We start from the raw sequence: 17119 nt of genomic DNA on the forward strand, positions 1-17119 counted from the left end.
TCTCTTCACTGGGTGAGAGTATTCTGCATAATTCAGAAACTCTGTCCATCACCACCCCTTGTTGTTAAATATTTTGTCCACCCTAAGTGTGGAAGGATATACTCAGACGTGAGTCCCTTGCTCATTGCACCATCAGGATTCAAGCAAGCCAGGCCGACGACGGCTGAAAAGCCAGAAACCGGTCCCCGGAAGCTTGTTTCCGTCCAGTGAAAGAATTGGCTTGGTAGTTTGGTCTGCCCTGTTCCCATGATGCACTGGGCCAGGGACAGACTAAATTGTATATAGCCAGGTTCTGAGCTGGGATGGTGCTGTGAGCTAAAAAACGGTGTTGGATCAAGCCCTGATCTCTTGACTGGGTGAGAGTATTCTGCATAATTCAGAAACTCTGTCCATCACCACCCCTTGTTGTTAAATATTTTGTCCACCCTAAGCGTGGAAGGGTATACTCAGACGTGAGTCCCTTGCTCATTGCACCATCAGGATTCAAGCAAGCAGGGTCGACGACGGCTGAAATGCCAGAAACCGGTCCCCGGAAGCGTGTTTCCGTCCAGTGAAGGAATTGGCTTGGTAGTTTGGTCTGCCCTGTTCCCATGATGCCCTGGGCCAGGGACAGACTAATTTGCATATAGCCAGGTTCTGAGCTGGGATGGTGCTGTGAGCTAAAAAACGGTGTTGGATCAAGCTCTGATCTCTTGACTGGGTGAGAGTATTCTGCTTAATTCAGAAACTCTGTCCATCACCACCCCTTGTTGTTAAATATTTAGTCCACCCTAAGCGTGGAAGGGTATACTCAGACGTGAGTCCCTTGCTCATTGCACCATCAGGATTCAAGCATGCCGGGCCGACGACGGCTGAAATGCCAGAAACCGGTCCCCGGAAGCTTGTTTCCGTCCAGTGAAAGAATTGGCTTGGTAGTTTGGTCTGCCCTGTTCCCATGATGCAGTGGGCCAGGGACAGACTAATTTGCATATAGCCAGGTTCTGAGCTGGGATGGTGCTGTGAGCTAAAAAACGGTGTTGGATCAAGCCCTGATCTCTTGACTGGGTGAGATTATTCTGCTTAATTCAGAAACTCTGTCCATCACCACCCCTTGTTGTTAAATATTTTGTCCACCCTAAGCATGGAAGGGTATACTCAGACGTGAGTCCCTTGCTCATTGCACCATCAGGATTCAAGCAAGCCAGGCCGACGACGGCTGAGATTCCAGAAACCGGTCCCCGGAAGCTTGTTTCCGTCCAGTGAAAAAATTGGCTTGGTAGTTTGGTCTGCCCTGTTCCCATGATGCACTGGGCCAGGGACAGACTAATTTGCATATAGCCAGGTTCTGAGCTGGGATGGTGCTGTGAGCTAAAAAACGGTGTTGGATCAAGCCCTGATCTCTTGACTGGGTGAGAGTATTCTGCTTAATTCAGAAACTCTGTCCATCACCACCCCTTGTTGTTAAATATTTTGTCCACCCTAAGCGTGGAAGGGTATACTCAGACGTGAGTCCCTTGCTCATTGCACCATCAGGATTCAAGCAAGCCGGGCCGACGACGGCTGAAATGCCAGAAACCGGTCCCCGGAAGCTTGTTTCCGTCCAGTGAAAGAATTGGCTTGGTAGTTTGGTCTGCCCTGTTCCCATGATGCACTGGGCCAGGGACAGACTAATTTGCATATAGCCAGGTTCCGAGCTGGGATGGTGCTGTGAGCTAAAAAACGGTGTTGGATCAAGCCCTGATCTCTAGACTGGGTGAGAGTATTCTGCTTAATTCAGAAACTCTGTCCATCACCACCCCTTGTTGTTAAATATTTTGTCCACCCTAAGCGTGGAAGGGTATACTCAGAAGTGAGTCCCTTGCTCATTGCACCATCAGGATTCAAGCAAGCCGGGCCGACGACGGCTGAAATGCCAGAAACCGGTCCCCGGAAGCTTGTTTCCGTCCAGTGAAAGAATTGGCTTGGTAGTTTGGTCTGCCCTGTTCCCATGATGCACTGGGCCAGGGACAGACTAATTTGCATATAGCCAGGTTCTGAGCTGGGATGGTGCTGTGAGCTAAAAAATGGTGTTGGATCAAGCCCTGATCTCTTCACTGGGTGAGAGTATTCTGCATAATTCAGAAACTCTGTCCATCACCACCCCTTGTTGTTAAATATTTTGTCCACCCTAAGTGTGGAAGGATATACTCAGACGTGAGTCCCTTGCTCATTGCACCATCAGGATTCAAGCAAGCCAGGCCGACGACGGCTGAAAAGCCAGAAACCGGTCCCCGGAAGCTTGTTTCCGTCCAGTGAAAGAATTGGCTTGGTAGTTTGGTCTGCCCTGTTCCCATGATGCACTGGGCCAGGGACAGACTAAATTGCATATAGCCAGGTTCTGAGCTGGGATGATGCTGTGAGCTAAAAAACGGTGTTGGATCAAGCCCTGATCTCTTGACTGGGTGAGAGTATTCTGCTTAATTCAGAAACTCTGTCCATCACCACCCCTTGTTGTTAAATATTTTGTCCACCCTAAGCGTTCAAGGGTATACTCAGACGTGAGTCCCTTGCTCATTGCACAATCAGGATTCAAGCAAGCCGGGCCGACGACGGCTGAAATGCCAGAAACCGGTCCCCGGAAGCTTGTTTCCGTCCAGTGAAAGAATTGGCTTGGTAGTTTGGTCTGCCCTGTTCCCATGATGCACTGGGCCAGGGACAGACTAATTTGCATATAGCAAGGTTCCGAGCTGGGATGATGCTGTGAGCTAAAAAACGGTGTTGGATCACGCCCTGATCTCTTGACTGGGTGAGAGTATTCTGCTTAATTCAGAAACTCTGTCCATCACCACCCCTTGTTGTTAAATATTTTGTCCACCCTAAGCGTGGAAGGGTATACTCAGACGTGAGTCCCTTGCTCATTGCACCATCAGGATTCAAGCAAGCCGGGCCGACGACGGCTGAAATGCCAGAAACCGGTCCCCGGAAGCTTGTTTCCGTCCAGTGAAAGAATTGGCTTGGTAGTTTGGTCTGCCCTGTTCCCATGATGCACTGGGCCAGGGACAGACTAATTTGCATATAGCCAGGTTCTGAGCTGGGATGGTGCTGTGAGCTAAAAAAGGGTGTTGGATCAAGCCCTGATCTCTTGACTGGGTGAGAGTATTCTGCATAATTCAGTAACTCTGTCCATCACCACCCCTTGTTGTTAAATATTTTGTCCACCCTAAGCGTGGAAGGGTATACTCAGACGTGAGTCCCTTGCTCATTGCACCATCAGGATTCAAGCAAGCCGGGCCGACGACGGTTGAAATGCCAGAAACCGGTCCCCAGAAGCTTGTTTCCGTCCAGTGAAAGAATTGGCTTGGTAGTTTGGTCTGCCCTGTTCCCATGATGCACTGGGCCAGGGACAGACTAATTTGCATATAGCCAGGTTCTGAGTTGGGATGGTGCTGTGAGCTAAAAACTGTGTTGGATCAAGCCCTGATCTCTTGACTGGGTGAGAGTATTCTGCTTAATTCAGAAACTCTGTCCATCACCACCCCTTGTTGTTAAATATTTTGTCCACCCTAAGCGTGGAAGGGTATACTCAGACGTGAGTCCCTTGCTCATTGCACAATCAGGATTCAAGCAAGCCGGGCCGACGACGGCTGAAAAGCCAGAAACCGGTCCCCGGAAGCTTGTTTCCGTCCAGTGAAAGAATTGGCTTGGTAGTTTGGTCTGCCCTGTTCCCATGATGCACTGGGCCAGGGACAGACTAATTTGCATATAGCGAGGTTCTGAGCTGGGATGGTGCAGTGAGCTAAAAAACGGTGTTGGATCAAGCCCTGATCTCTTTACTGGGTGAGAGTATTCTGCTTAGTTCAGAAACTCTGTCCATCACCACCCCTTGTTGTTAAATATTTTGTCCACCCTAAGCGTGGAAGGGTATACTCAGACGTGAGTCCCTTGCTCATTGCACCATGAGGATTCAAGCAAGCCGGGCCGACGACGGCTGAAATGCCAGAAACCGGTCCCCGGAAGCTTGTTTCCGTCCAGTGAAAGAATTGGCTTGGTAGTTTGGTCTGCCCTGTTCCCATGATGCACTGGGCCAGGGACAGACTAATTTGCATATAGCCAGGTTCTGAGCTGGGATGGTGCTGTGAGCTAAAAAATGGTGTTGGATCAAGCCCTGATCTCTTCACTGGGTGAGAGTATTCTGCATAATTCAGAAACTCTGTCCATCACCACCCCTTGTTGTTAAATATTTTGTCCACCCTAAGTGTGGAAGGATATACTCAGACGTGAGTCCCTTGCTCATTGCACCATCAGGATTCAAGCAAGCCAGGCCGACGACGGCTGAAAAGCCAGAAACCGGTCCCCGGAAGCTTGTTTCCGTCCAGTGAAAGAATTGGCTTGGTAGTTTGGTCTGCCCTGTTCCCATGATGCACTGGGCCAGGGACAGACTAAATTGCATATAGCCAGGTTCTGAGCTGGGATGATGCTGTGAGCTAAAAAACGGTGTTGGATCAAGCCCTGATCTCTTGACTGGGTGAGAGTATTCTGCTTAATTCAGAAACTCTGTCCATCACCACCCCTTGTTGTTAAATATTTTGTCCACCCTAAGCGTTCAAGGGTATACTCAGACGTGAGTCCCTTGCTCATTGCACAATCAGGATTCAAGCAAGCCGGGCCGACGACGGCTGAAATGCCAGAAACCGGTCCCCGGAAGCTTGTTTCCGTCCAGTGAAAGAATTGGCTTGGTAGTTTGGTCTGCCCTGTTCCCATGATGCACTGGGCCAGGGACAGACTAATTTGCATATAGCAAGGTTCCGAGCTGGGATGATGCTGTGAGCTAAAAAACGGTGTTGGATCACGCCCTGATCTCTTGACTGGGTGAGAGTATTCTGCTTAATTCAGAAACTCTGTCCATCACCACCCCTTGTTGTTAAATATTTTGTCCACCCTAAGCGTGGAAGGGTATACTCAGACGTGAGTCCCTTGCTCATTGCACCATCAGGATTCAAGCAAGCCGGGCCGACGACGGCTGAAATGCCAGAAACCGGTCCCCGGAAGCTTGTTTCCGTCCAGTGAAAGAATTGGCTTGGTAGTTTGGTCTGCCCTGTTCCCATGATGCACTGGGCCAGGGACAGACTAATTTGCATATAGCCAGGTTCTGAGCTGGGATGGTGCTGTGAGCTAAAAAAGGGTGTTGGATCAAGCCCTGATCTCTTGACTGGGTGAGAGTATTCTGCATAATTCAGTAACTCTGTCCATCACCACCCCTTGTTGTTAAATATTTTGTCCACCCTAAGCGTGGAAGGGTATACTCAGACGTGAGTCCCTTGCTCATTGCACCATCAGGATTCAAGCAAGCCGGGCCGACGACGGTTGAAATGCCAGAAACCGGTCCCCAGAAGCTTGTTTCCGTCCAGTGAAAGAATTGGCTTGGTAGTTTGGTCTGCCCTGTTCCCATGATGCACTGGGCCAGGGACAGACTAATTTGCATATAGCCAGGTTCTGAGTTGGGATGGTGCTGTGAGCTAAAAACGGTGTTGGATCAAGCCCTGATCTCTTGACTGGGTGAGAGTATTCTGCTTAATTCAGAAACTCTGTCCATCACCACCCCTTGTTGTTAAATATTTTGTCCACCCTAAGCGTGGAAGGGTATACTCAGACGTGAGTCCCTTGCTCATTGCACAATCAGGATTCAAGCAAGCCGGGCCGACGACGGCTGAAAAGCCAGAAACCGGTCCCCGGAAGCTTGTTTCCGTCCAGTGAAAGAATTGGCTTGGTAGTTTGGTCTGCCCTGTTCCCATGATGCACTGGGCCAGGGACAGACTAATTTGCATATAGCGAGGTTCTGAGCTGGGATGGTGCAGTGAGCTAAAAAACGGTGTTGGATCAAGCCCTGATCTCTTTACTGGGTGAGAGTATTCTGCTTAGTTCAGAAACTCTGTCCATCACCACCCCTTGTTGTTAAATATTTTGTCCACCCTAAGCGTGGAAGGGTATACTCAGACATGAGTCCCTTGCTCATTGCACCATGAGGATTCAAGCAAGCCGGGCCGACGACGGCTGAAATGCCAGAAACCGGTCCCCGGAAGCTTGTTTCCGTCCAGTGAAAGAATTGGCTTGGTAGTTTGGTCTGCCCTGTTCCCATGATGCACTGGGCCAGGGACAGACTAAATTGTATATAGCCAGGTTCTGAGCTGGGATGGTGCTGTGAGCTAAAAAACGGTGTTGGATCAAGCCCTGATCTCTTGACTGGGTGAGAGTATTCTGCATAATTCAGAAACTCTGTCCATCACCACCCCTTGTTGTTAAATATTTTGTCCACACTAAGCGTGGAAGGGTATACTCAGACGTGAGTCCCTTGCTCATTGCACCATCAGGATTCAAGCAAGCAGGGTCGACGACGGCTGAAATGCCAGAAACCGGTCCCCGGAAGCGTGTTTCCGTCCAGTGAAAGAATTGGCTTGGTAGTTTGGTCTGCCCTGTTCCCATGATGCCCTGGGCCAGGGACAGACTAATTTGCATATAGCCAGGTTCTGAGCTGGGATGGTGCTGTGAGCTAAAAAACGGTGTTGGATCAAGCTCTGATCTCTTGACTGGGTGAGAGTATTCTGCTTAATTCAGAAACTCTGTCCATCACCACTCCTTGTTGTTAAATATTTAGTCCACCCTAAGCGTGGAAGGGTATACTCAGACGTGAGTCCCTTGCTCATTGCACCATCAGGATTCAAGCATGCCGGGCCGACGACGGCTGAAATGCCAGAAACCGGTCCCCGGAAGCTTGTTTCCGTCCAGTGAAAGAATTGGCTTGGTAGTTTGGTCTGCCCTGTTCCCATGATGCACTGGGCCAGGGACAGACTAATTTGCATATAGCCAGGTTCTGAGCTGGGATGGTGCTGTGAGCTAAAAACGGTGTTGGATCAAGCCCTGATCTCTTGACTGGGTGAGATTATTCTGCTTAATTCAGAAACTCTGTCCATCACCACCCCTTGTTGTTAAATATTTTGTCCACCCTAAGCATGGAAGGGTATACTCAGACGTGAGTCCCTTGCTCATTGCACCATCAGGATTCAAGCAAGCCAGGCCGACGACGGCTGAGATTCCAGAAACCGGTCCCCGGAAGCTTGTTTCCGTCCAGTGAAAAAATTGGCTTGGTAGTTTGGTCTGCCCTGTTCCCATGATGCACTGGGCCAGGGACAGACTAATTTGCATATAGCCAGGTTCTGAGCTGGGATGGTGCTGTGAGCTAAAAAACGGTGTTGGATCAAGCCCTGATCTCTTGACTGGGTGAGAGTATTCTGCTTAATTCAGAAACTCTGTCCATCACCACCCCTTGTTGTTAAATATTTTGTCCACCCTACGCGTGGAAGGGTATACTCAGACGTGAGTCCCTTGCTCATTGCACCATCAGGATTCAAGCAAGCCGGGCCGACGACGGCTGAAATGCCAGAAACCGGTCCCCGGAAGCTTGTTTCCGTCCAGTGAAAGAATTGGCTTGGTAGTTTGGTCTGCCCTGTTCCCATGATGCACTGGGCCAGGGACAGACTAATTTGCATATAGCCAGGTTCCGAGCTGGGATGGTGCTGTGAGCTAAAAAACGGTGTTGGATCAAGCCCTGATCTCTTGACTGGGTGAGAGTATTCTGCTTAATTCAGAAACTCTGTCCATCACCACCCCTTGTTGTTAAATATTTTGTCCACCCTAAGCGTGGAAGGGTATACTCAGAAGTGAGTCCCTTGCTCATTGCACCATCAGGATTCAAGCAAGCCGGGCCGACGACGGCTGAAATGCCAGAAACCGGTCCCCGGAAGCTTGTTTCCGTCCAGTGAAAGAATTGGCTTGGTAGTTTGGTCTGCCCTGTTCCCATGATGCACTGGGCCAGGGACAGACTAATTTGCATATAGCCAGGTTCTGAGCTGGGATGGTGCTGTGAGCTAAAAAAGGGTGTTGGATCAAGCCCTGATCTCTTCACTGGGTGAGAGTATTCTGCATAATTCAGAAACTCTGTCCATCACCACCCCTTGTTGTTAAATATTTTGTCCACCCTAAGCGTGGAAGGGTATACTCAGACGTGAGTCCCTTGCTCATTGCACCATCAGGATTCAAGCAAGCCAGGCCGACGATGGCTGAAAAGCCAGAAACCGGTCCCCGGAAGCTTGTTTCCGTCCAGTGAAAGAATTGGCTTGGTAGTTTGGTCTGCCCTGTTCCCATGATGCACTGGGCCAGGGACAGACTAATTTGCATATAGCCAGGTTCTGAGCTGGGATGATGCTGTGAGCTAAAAAACGGTGTTGGATCAAGCCCTGATCTCTTGACTGGGTGAGAGTATTCTGCTTAATTCAGAAACTCTGTCCATCACCACCCCTTGTTGTTGAATATTTTGTCCACCCTAAGCGTGGAAGGGTATACTCAGACGTGAGTCCCTTGCTCATTGCACAATCAGGATTCAAGCAAGCCGGGCCGACGACGGCTGAAATGCCAGAAACCGGTCCCCGGAAGCTTGTTTCCGTCCAGTGAAAGAATTGGCTTGGTAGTTTGGTCTGCCCTGTTCCCATGATGCACTGGGCCAGGGACAGACTAATTTCCATATAGCAAGGTTCCGAGCTGGGATGATGCTGTGAGCTAAAAAACGGTGTTGGATCACGCCCTGATCTCTTGACTGGGTGAGAGTATTCTGCATAATTCAGTAACTCTGTCCATCACCACCCCTTGTTGTTAAATATTTTGTCCACCCTAAGCGTGGAAGGGTATACTCAGACGTGAGTCCCTTGCTCATTGCACCATCAGGATTCAAGCAAGCCGGGCCGACGACGGCTGAAATGCCAGAAACCGGTCCCCAGAAGCTTGTTTCCGTCCAGTGAAAGAATTGGCTTGGTAGTTTGGTCTGCCCTGTTCCCATGATGCACTGGGCCAGGGACAGACTAATTTGCATATAGCCAGGTTCTGAGTTGGGATGGTGCTGTGAGCTAAAAACGGTGTTGGATCAAGCCCTGATCTCTTGACTGGGTGAGAGTATTCTGCTTAATTCAGAAACTCTGTCCATCACCACCCCTTGTTGTTAAATATTTTGTCCACCCTAAGCGTGGAAGGGTATACTCAGACGTGAGTCCCTTGTTCATTGCACCATCAGGATTCAAGCAAGCCGGGCCGACGATGGCTGAAATGCCAGAAACCAGTCCCCGGAAGCTTGTTTCCGTCCAGTGAAAAAATTGGCTTGGTAGTTTGGTCTGCCCTGTTCCCATGATGCACTGGGCCAGGGACAGACTAATTTGCATATAGCCAGGTTCTGAGCTGGGATGGTGCAGTGAGCTAAAAAACGGTGTTGGATCAAGCCCTGATCTCTTTACTGGGTGAGAGTATTCTGCTTAATTCAGAAACTCTGTCCATCACCACCCCTTGTAGTTAAATATTTTGTCCACCCTAAGCGTGGAAGGGTATACTCAGACGTGAGTCCCTTGCTCATTGCACCATCAGGATTCAAGCAAGCCGGGCCGACGACGGCTGAAATGCCAGAAACCGGTCCCCGGAAGCTTGTTTCCGTCCAGTGAAAGAATTGGCTTGATAGTTTGGTCTGCCCTGTTCCCATGATGCACTGGGCCAGGGACAGACTAATTTGCATATAGCCAGGTTCTGAGCTGGGATGGTGCTGTGAGCTAAACAACGGTGTTGGATCAAACCCTTATCTCTTGACTGGGTGAGAGTATTCTGCTTAATTCAGAAACTCTGTCCATCACCACCCCTTGTTGTTAAATATTTTGTCCACCCTAAGCGTGGAAGGGCATACTCAGACGTGAGTCCCTTGCTCATTGCACCATCAGGATTCAAGCAAGCCGGGCCGACAATGGCTGAAATGCCAGAAACCGGTCCCCGGAAGCTTGTTTCCGTCCAGTGAACGAATTGGCTTGGTAGTTTGGTCTGCCCTGTTCCCATGATGCACTGGGCCACGGACAGACTAATTTGCATATAGCCAGGTTCTGAGCTGGGATGGTGCTGTGAGCTAAAAAACGGTGTTGGATCAAGCCCTGATCTCTTGACTGGGTGAGAGTATTCTGCTTAATTCAGAAACTCTGTCCATCACCACCCCTTGTTGTTAAATATAGTAACTACAGGCAACACATAGGCGTCTGGCAACAGCCTACGCTGGTGTTCTGATAACTCCGTCCAACATCCCATTGCATCTAACATTCTCATGCCTTCTTTCCATTTACTCAATTCTTTCTCTGTAGCCTCTCCTCGAATCGGTCTTACACTCTCTATTGTGTCCTCACACATTTCAGCTTCTCTGACCCAATTTGCAGGGCCCACAACATACATGCGACTTGGGGCATCTCTAGCTGTAGTTTTTGCTACCTCATCCACAAAAGCATTCCCGCAACCAACATCATCCGTGACCTTCTTGTGTACGCTACACTTTATGATTGCTATCTGTGTATGCAAAGCAAGTGACTCAAGAAGATCAGTCACCAATTGACCATGCTGTATTTTCATTCCATGAGATGTAAGAAATCCTCTCTCCCTCCACAAGCGGCCAAAACTATGAGTCACGCCAAAGGCGTATTGGCTATCTGTATAGACATTCACTCTTTTCCCTCTTGACAACACACATGCTCTGGTCAAGGCTATTAACTCAGCTGCCTGGGCTGAATTGTGACTAATCCGCGCTGTTTCAACATTCGTATGCAGGGTAGTAACAGCATAGGCTGAAGTTGTTTCCCCATTAGGGAGTTTGAAACAGGAACCATCTACCCATAGGATCCCATCCGGATCCTTAAGTGGAGTGTCCTTCAGATCAATCATGCTTTTTGTTTCCTCCTCTGTGCGGAGAAAACAATCATGCTGCTTCTGAGCATGTTTCTCATCTGGGAGGGGTAACAATGTGGCTGGATTTAAAGTGTTACATCGTTTAATATGTACATGGCTTGCTAAGAGCGTTAGCTCATATCCAGATAAACGAGCGCTCGCGAGGTGTTGTTTTCGTTCTGTTTAACAAAGTGTCCACTGCATGTGGTACCATAACAGTAAGTGTGTTATCCAATACTATTCCAGCAGATTGGCAAATAGAGATTGCTGCCGCTGCTGTAGCTCTGAGGCAGCTAGGCAATGCTTTAGCTAGTGGGTCTAAGGTGGCTGAAAAATAGGCGCATGGCCTCTGTTTATCTCCAAACTGTTGGGTCAAAACTGACAATGCACAACCCTCTCTCTCATGGACATAGACCCTAAAAGGCTTACTATAATCTGGGGTACCCAACACAGGAGCAGAACATAAAGCAGTACGTAAGTCAGCGAAACTCTTCTGGCACTCCTCAGTCCAAGGAAGCGAATGAGGGGTATCCTTCAATGTAAGTGCTAGCAAAGGTTTAGCTAATAAGGAAAAATTGGGGATCCACTGTCTGCAATAAGAGGTAATGCCCAAGAAGGCACACACTTCTCTCTGTGTAGTTGGCACAGGCACTTGTGCAATAGCTTGAATACGTTCTGAGGTCAAACGCCTTCCCTCCTTCAACAAGAGATGACCTAGGTAGGTAACCTCTTGGCGGGCAAACTGCAACTTAGAGGGTGACACCGTATGATTGAGATCAGACAAATGGTGTAGCAGTGTAACAGTCACGTTCTTACAAACATCCTCTGAATCAGCAGCCACCAATAAATCGTCCACATATTGAATAAGGGTAGCACCTGAAGGTAAAGGGAAATTATCAAGCTGGGATTTAAGAGCCTGACTATAAATGGAGGGCCTCTCACAATAACCTTGTGGTGCTCTTTTAAATCGGAATCTTCGACCTCCTAAAGAGAAGCCAAAAATATCCCTACTCTCCTTAGCGATGGGAATGCTGTAGAAAGTATTCTTCAAATCAATCACAGAGAACCAAGCTGCGGAAGCAGGTATCATTGTCAGCAGGGCTGTGATATCCGGGACGATAGGAAACTGTGGGACAACAATTTTGTTGACTTTGCGTAGGTCAATCACAAATCTATAATCAGGGGGCTGGGAAGGATCTGTTCTTTTAAGAATCGGCAACACAGGACTACTGCATACATTTCCTCTTGTTTCCTCAACCACACCCTTCTGAACCAAATCATGAATAATAGCCAAAAGCGCTTTCTCACCATCACTAGATATTTTGTATTGAGGAATACGTGGCAATTTGGCATTGGGCTTGAGTGTGACAACATAAGGTGGAATCTCAAGATGGCCCACATCATTTGGGCCTGTAGCCCTGAGCTTTTCAGGGAGAGAAAGCAACTCAGGTGGAAATTGGTCTTGGAACAAGTACATTGAAGAAGTCAATTTCCTTCTTAGTGTTAGATGCACACCAGAAGGAGAACAATGTAATGTTGCATACAACCTTTTCAATAAATCCAAACCCAATAAGTTCTCACCACAACTAGCTGTCAAAATAAGTGGAGCCTTTAAGTTATAAGGACCAATTGTGATAGGCAGTGGGCAAGAGACCGGGTTACTGACAGGGGCGCAAGAAAATCCTACAGATGTATTCATTGAGCCAGACAAAGGTGCCCCAGGGAGTTTAGAATGAATGATAGAACTTCTTGTCGTACCAGTATCCAAAAGAAATGGTTCTGAGACACCCATAGTATTGACAATAACATAAAGCCCATTCTGGTCTACTGGAATCGATACAACTCCCTCACTTTGTCTATGGCTGTCCTATTCAGTGAGGAAATCTACGTTCCCATTGTCCACATAACAATCATCAGTGTAGTATTGTGCAGACTGAGCTTTCTGTTGATCGAAATAATTTGTAGCATTCTGAGGCGGGAAAGAACGCTGTTCTTGAGGGAACACACCTCTTCCTGTACCCCTGGATGGTGACAGAAAACCACAGCGACCACATGGAACAGACATCCCATTACTACGCTGTAACAGAACTGGGCAACTATTCTTAAAATGGCCATCCTCTTTACAATAAGCACACTGGTTAGGACCCAACAAAGGTCGTGGAACAAAAGGCTCGGGTTTTTGAAATACCTTCTGAAATTGCGGAGGCTGGGGGAACTGATGCTGAGCAAAACGTGGAGGATAAGCCTGTTGTAAAAGGACCTTAGTTTTCAGATCTCTATTCTTCTTCTCTTGTTTATCTTTCTCCTCCTTATCCCTATTCTCATAAAATTGTGCAGTGGCTAATATTTGGGCAGGAGAGGAAACAGCCCATGAACTCTCGGAGCTTTTCAATTTGTTGGATAACTCGGGAAGTAAGTTAAATACAAACTTGTCCACAAACAAACGTTGGCCACCCTCAGTAGTCATGTCCTGTCCGTTGTGATCAATAAATGTTTCCTCGAAACGAGTAAAGAAATCTGAGACACTCTCATCTATCTTTTGCTTACACGCAGCCAGCTTATCCCAATTTACTCGTACTGCGGGCATCATTGTCTTCATTAGAGTAATGATTCTACCAGGGAGTTCCGTAATCAGAACATCGGGCTTCGCACCGCCCACTTGCGTTGCTTCTGCGGCGCTTATAGCAGCCCAATCACCACCTAATACTGCTGCATGGTCCTCTCTACGAATCCGAGCCCATAAAGATTGCGGGACTACGTTCCCAAATAACATATCGATATCGGCTAGGTTCATAATACAAGCCTCAACCGTCTGGGACAATTCTTTATAGTAACCTGTAGGGTTTTTGTGAGGATCCGGCAGAGTCGGTTTAAGAGCCAAAACTTCAGCCCTTTTCCATGGTACATGAACCCATACACGCTGAAAGTGGGCTGGTACGGGATGGGCGCCAGCTACTGTGTCTCTCCATACTGGAGGGACTTCACGCATCGGATAGTGCTTTACCTGACCGACAATAGGATCACATTCTGGAAGAGTCAAGGAAGAGAACATTGTTCTAAAAGCAACAAGCGCATTTATAGCCTCATCGACATTTGGACCTACTATAAGACCTTTGTCAAAATCAGCCTGAACCCTCAACAAATCCGGGAGAACTGTATCCAACTCCATATCCTCCCATCCCTTAACCAGAGTGTCACACATAACATCGAAAACATATCTCTGGGTAGGCTCAGTCCATTGGTGGAAAGAACTCATAATATCTTGTGCACTATATACTGCATCTTCCTTGATCCATCTGCGAACGAGAGAACCCAACACCGTTTTCTCGTCTGAAAGCGGAATTTGCCGACGGGATTGCCGTCGAGAAAGAGCCGGAGACATAATTCCAAGTAAAGGAGAAAAGAAACCTGGGACAGTGTCTACCAGTCGCTTATGCGTAGTCGGGGTATCACCAAAAAGAACAGGTGACATAAGGGAAGCGGAAGGTGATACCGGCGGACGCGTAGTAGATTGCAGAGGTGAAGAAGTTGACAACGAGGGAGGTGGGGGCTGAATTACAGGAAGGGACAAATGTGGGGGAATAGGAAAAGGCAAAGCAGTAATGATCGGTTGTGCAGGTGGCTGGGCAATTGGCAACTGAATGGCCAGTGGCTGAGCGGGAGGTGCTAACGGGGGTGCAGTAGCACCTTGTGCATAGGGTGGAGGCAAACTCAATAAGCGGGCCATTAAAGGATCTTCCTCAGGATCCCTACTTTTCTCTGGAGGGGAAATAGGCAACGCCGGATAACACCTATCTATCGCCATACGATGTTGTCTTTCCGTTATCTCCATCGCACAATGAGACTCATTATTTATAAACTGTTGGGCAGCCTGCGTAATCGTCATACCTTGCACTTTCCTATCTCTTTTTGCTTGCTTTATTTCTCTCTGTTTGGCTTCTTTTCGCCAGAGGCGGAAAGAGTCAAACATTGCCGGCTGGGCTTTTCTTTTAAATAGACTTGCTTCTAAATTATCTAATATATCGGTATCAAAGCTACCATTCTGTGGCCACTGCAGAACACCATCCTTTTTAGTATATTGGATCCATGTCTTATTAAAAGTAATGGGGCCGATACCATGTTTAGAACATAACTCATAGGTGGGAGTTCCAACCGGAGGGATCGGACAAGAGTCCTCCAACTGGGAATCCCTATCACAAGAACAAGAACACCAACGTTTAAACTTACTGAAACCAGGCATCGTTATTTCACTGGTCTCTTCTCAATCATCAAGGGATTAATGTCAATTACATTGTACAAACGTACTTACCCCTTGGCTTCGGCCACTGCAGTAGCCGAATAGAAACCCAAAACAGAAACAAACAAATTTGTGGGAGAGATCCACCAAATACTTAACTAAGTGTCTTCTTACACCACCGGAGGTCCGTCTACAGTCTCGCAACAGCAATTATCACCAAAAGGACCAAGGCAGGGCGGCAGTCAGGGCAGCAGTCGTCAGCAGCCGTCAGCAAAAAGGGGGAAGCTGCGCTATAAAGACCTTCGGTCCACTTATGACATGCAGGGGCCAATTGTGTGGTGCGCATCCTCCGGAATTTCTTGCGGGGCTCCTCACAATCCACAGGCTGAACCTGCTCCCACTGAAGCCGCCCCACGCTGGGCGTCAATTGAAGAACCAAGTGGACTAAAGGCCCGGCGGCACAGGGTACGCCTAAATCTTCGAGTTCTCCTGCCTGGTCGAACAGAGACACCGGACACTCCGTTGGCGTAGAAGATCGTATTTTATTAGCTGCAGCCAGCACAGTTGTCCCTGAAGTACAGAAAGTATGTTCAAAGGAGACTGCTCTTGAACTCCGTGGCACACGGGATTATATACATTTTAGATACACAATGAACAATCCCAAGACATACAAATCAGACAAATGCGAAGGGTTCGGAAAGCAAAGTATTACGTAACTTCAAACAAACTTGGTTGTCGGCTGTATTTGTTACCCAACCCCTTAAGCCATTCGCAAATGAACCCACACAATCCAACTTGCAGGTGAGGAAACACATTTGTATGCTTAAGAAGGACAGTTGTGGAATCAGAGAGTCCATAAAGGAAATGGCGAAGGACAGCAGATAAGAAAGAATGGTGTGAACCTACAGATAGTCTTGACGGGGATTAGTTAATAAGACATGGATTGTTATGTTCGGTCACACCCTGACACTAGACCTGTAAATAGAGGCGAAAAGGTTACTTAGTATGTGAATGCAGGGAAATGACTGAGAAATACCTGGCTGGCGGTGCTGCCTGAGTGAGGGGAAAACAAAATGGTGTCCAGTCGCAAAATGGCAGACGAACACGAACAAAGTCGCGAAATACAGAACCTCACCCGGGCCCCCTTCGATCCCCAAAACTACATCGGAACGTTTCCCCTTTGGCCACCTATGAGTTTGCATAATAAGGCTCAGCTATGCCACCAAATTCATTGGCCCTGAGCATAAGTAGGACTTCTCCAGCCTGGCAGCAGCAAAAAATAAGCAAGAACAATCAGTGAGGAACTTGCTCACTCGCTCTGTGCTGAACAGCGACAAACAACCAACCTTGGCCTCCCATCACCCCTTGCAGCCCGAGTCTAAAGAGGCCACTGACTCAGACCAGGCTTCGGTGACCTGGCCTTCCTGGCTTCCCTTTTTGACTCATTGAAAACCGACATCCAAGACTTCAAAAAAACTTCTCCCAAGACCTGCGTGAACTTTGTCAGGACCTGTCCTCAGTCAGAGAGCAGGTTTCTACATTAGAGGATAATTAAATGACGAGAGGTGAAGAGGTGGAGATGCTGCGCCAGGGGACCATCCGTCTCCACAAGCAACAAGACGACCACCGAGAACAGATAGGAGAATCTTGAGAATAGATCTCGATGCAACAATATTCATCTTAGGGGAGTCCCATGATCTTCGAGGGCTCAGACATCCAAAAATATACCCAGACGTTATTCCGTTCCATCTTGAAATTGTAGGAGAATGCAGACCTCTGGCTGGATACCGGGTCGGCCGATCCGCAGACCCCAATGTCAAACCATCGGATATACTCGCTTGTGTCCATGACTTTCAAACCAAAAAGAACATTCTGAAGAAAACCTGAGCGAAACAAACGATCCACTTCTACTGCATCCACATGGGCCTCTTCCAGGATATCTCTCTCCTCGCCCTCCAGCTTCGCAGGTAAGTCAAGCCAATTACAAACTTTCTACGCTCTAAGGAAGTGTCCTAAGGCTGGGGGCACACTTTCAGACTGGTCATTCGATGGGAGGGCTAGCCCCGCCAACTAAAACGTTTGAGCCTGCCCGTAGCGTCCTCAATCTACCGTACTCCTCAACTCTTCGATCACACC

This window comes from Lissotriton vulgaris, chromosome 7 (genome assembly GCF_964263255.1).
Source record: "Lissotriton vulgaris chromosome 7, aLisVul1.2, whole genome shotgun sequence".
Lineage (NCBI taxonomy): Eukaryota > Metazoa > Chordata > Amphibia > Caudata > Salamandridae > Lissotriton > Lissotriton vulgaris.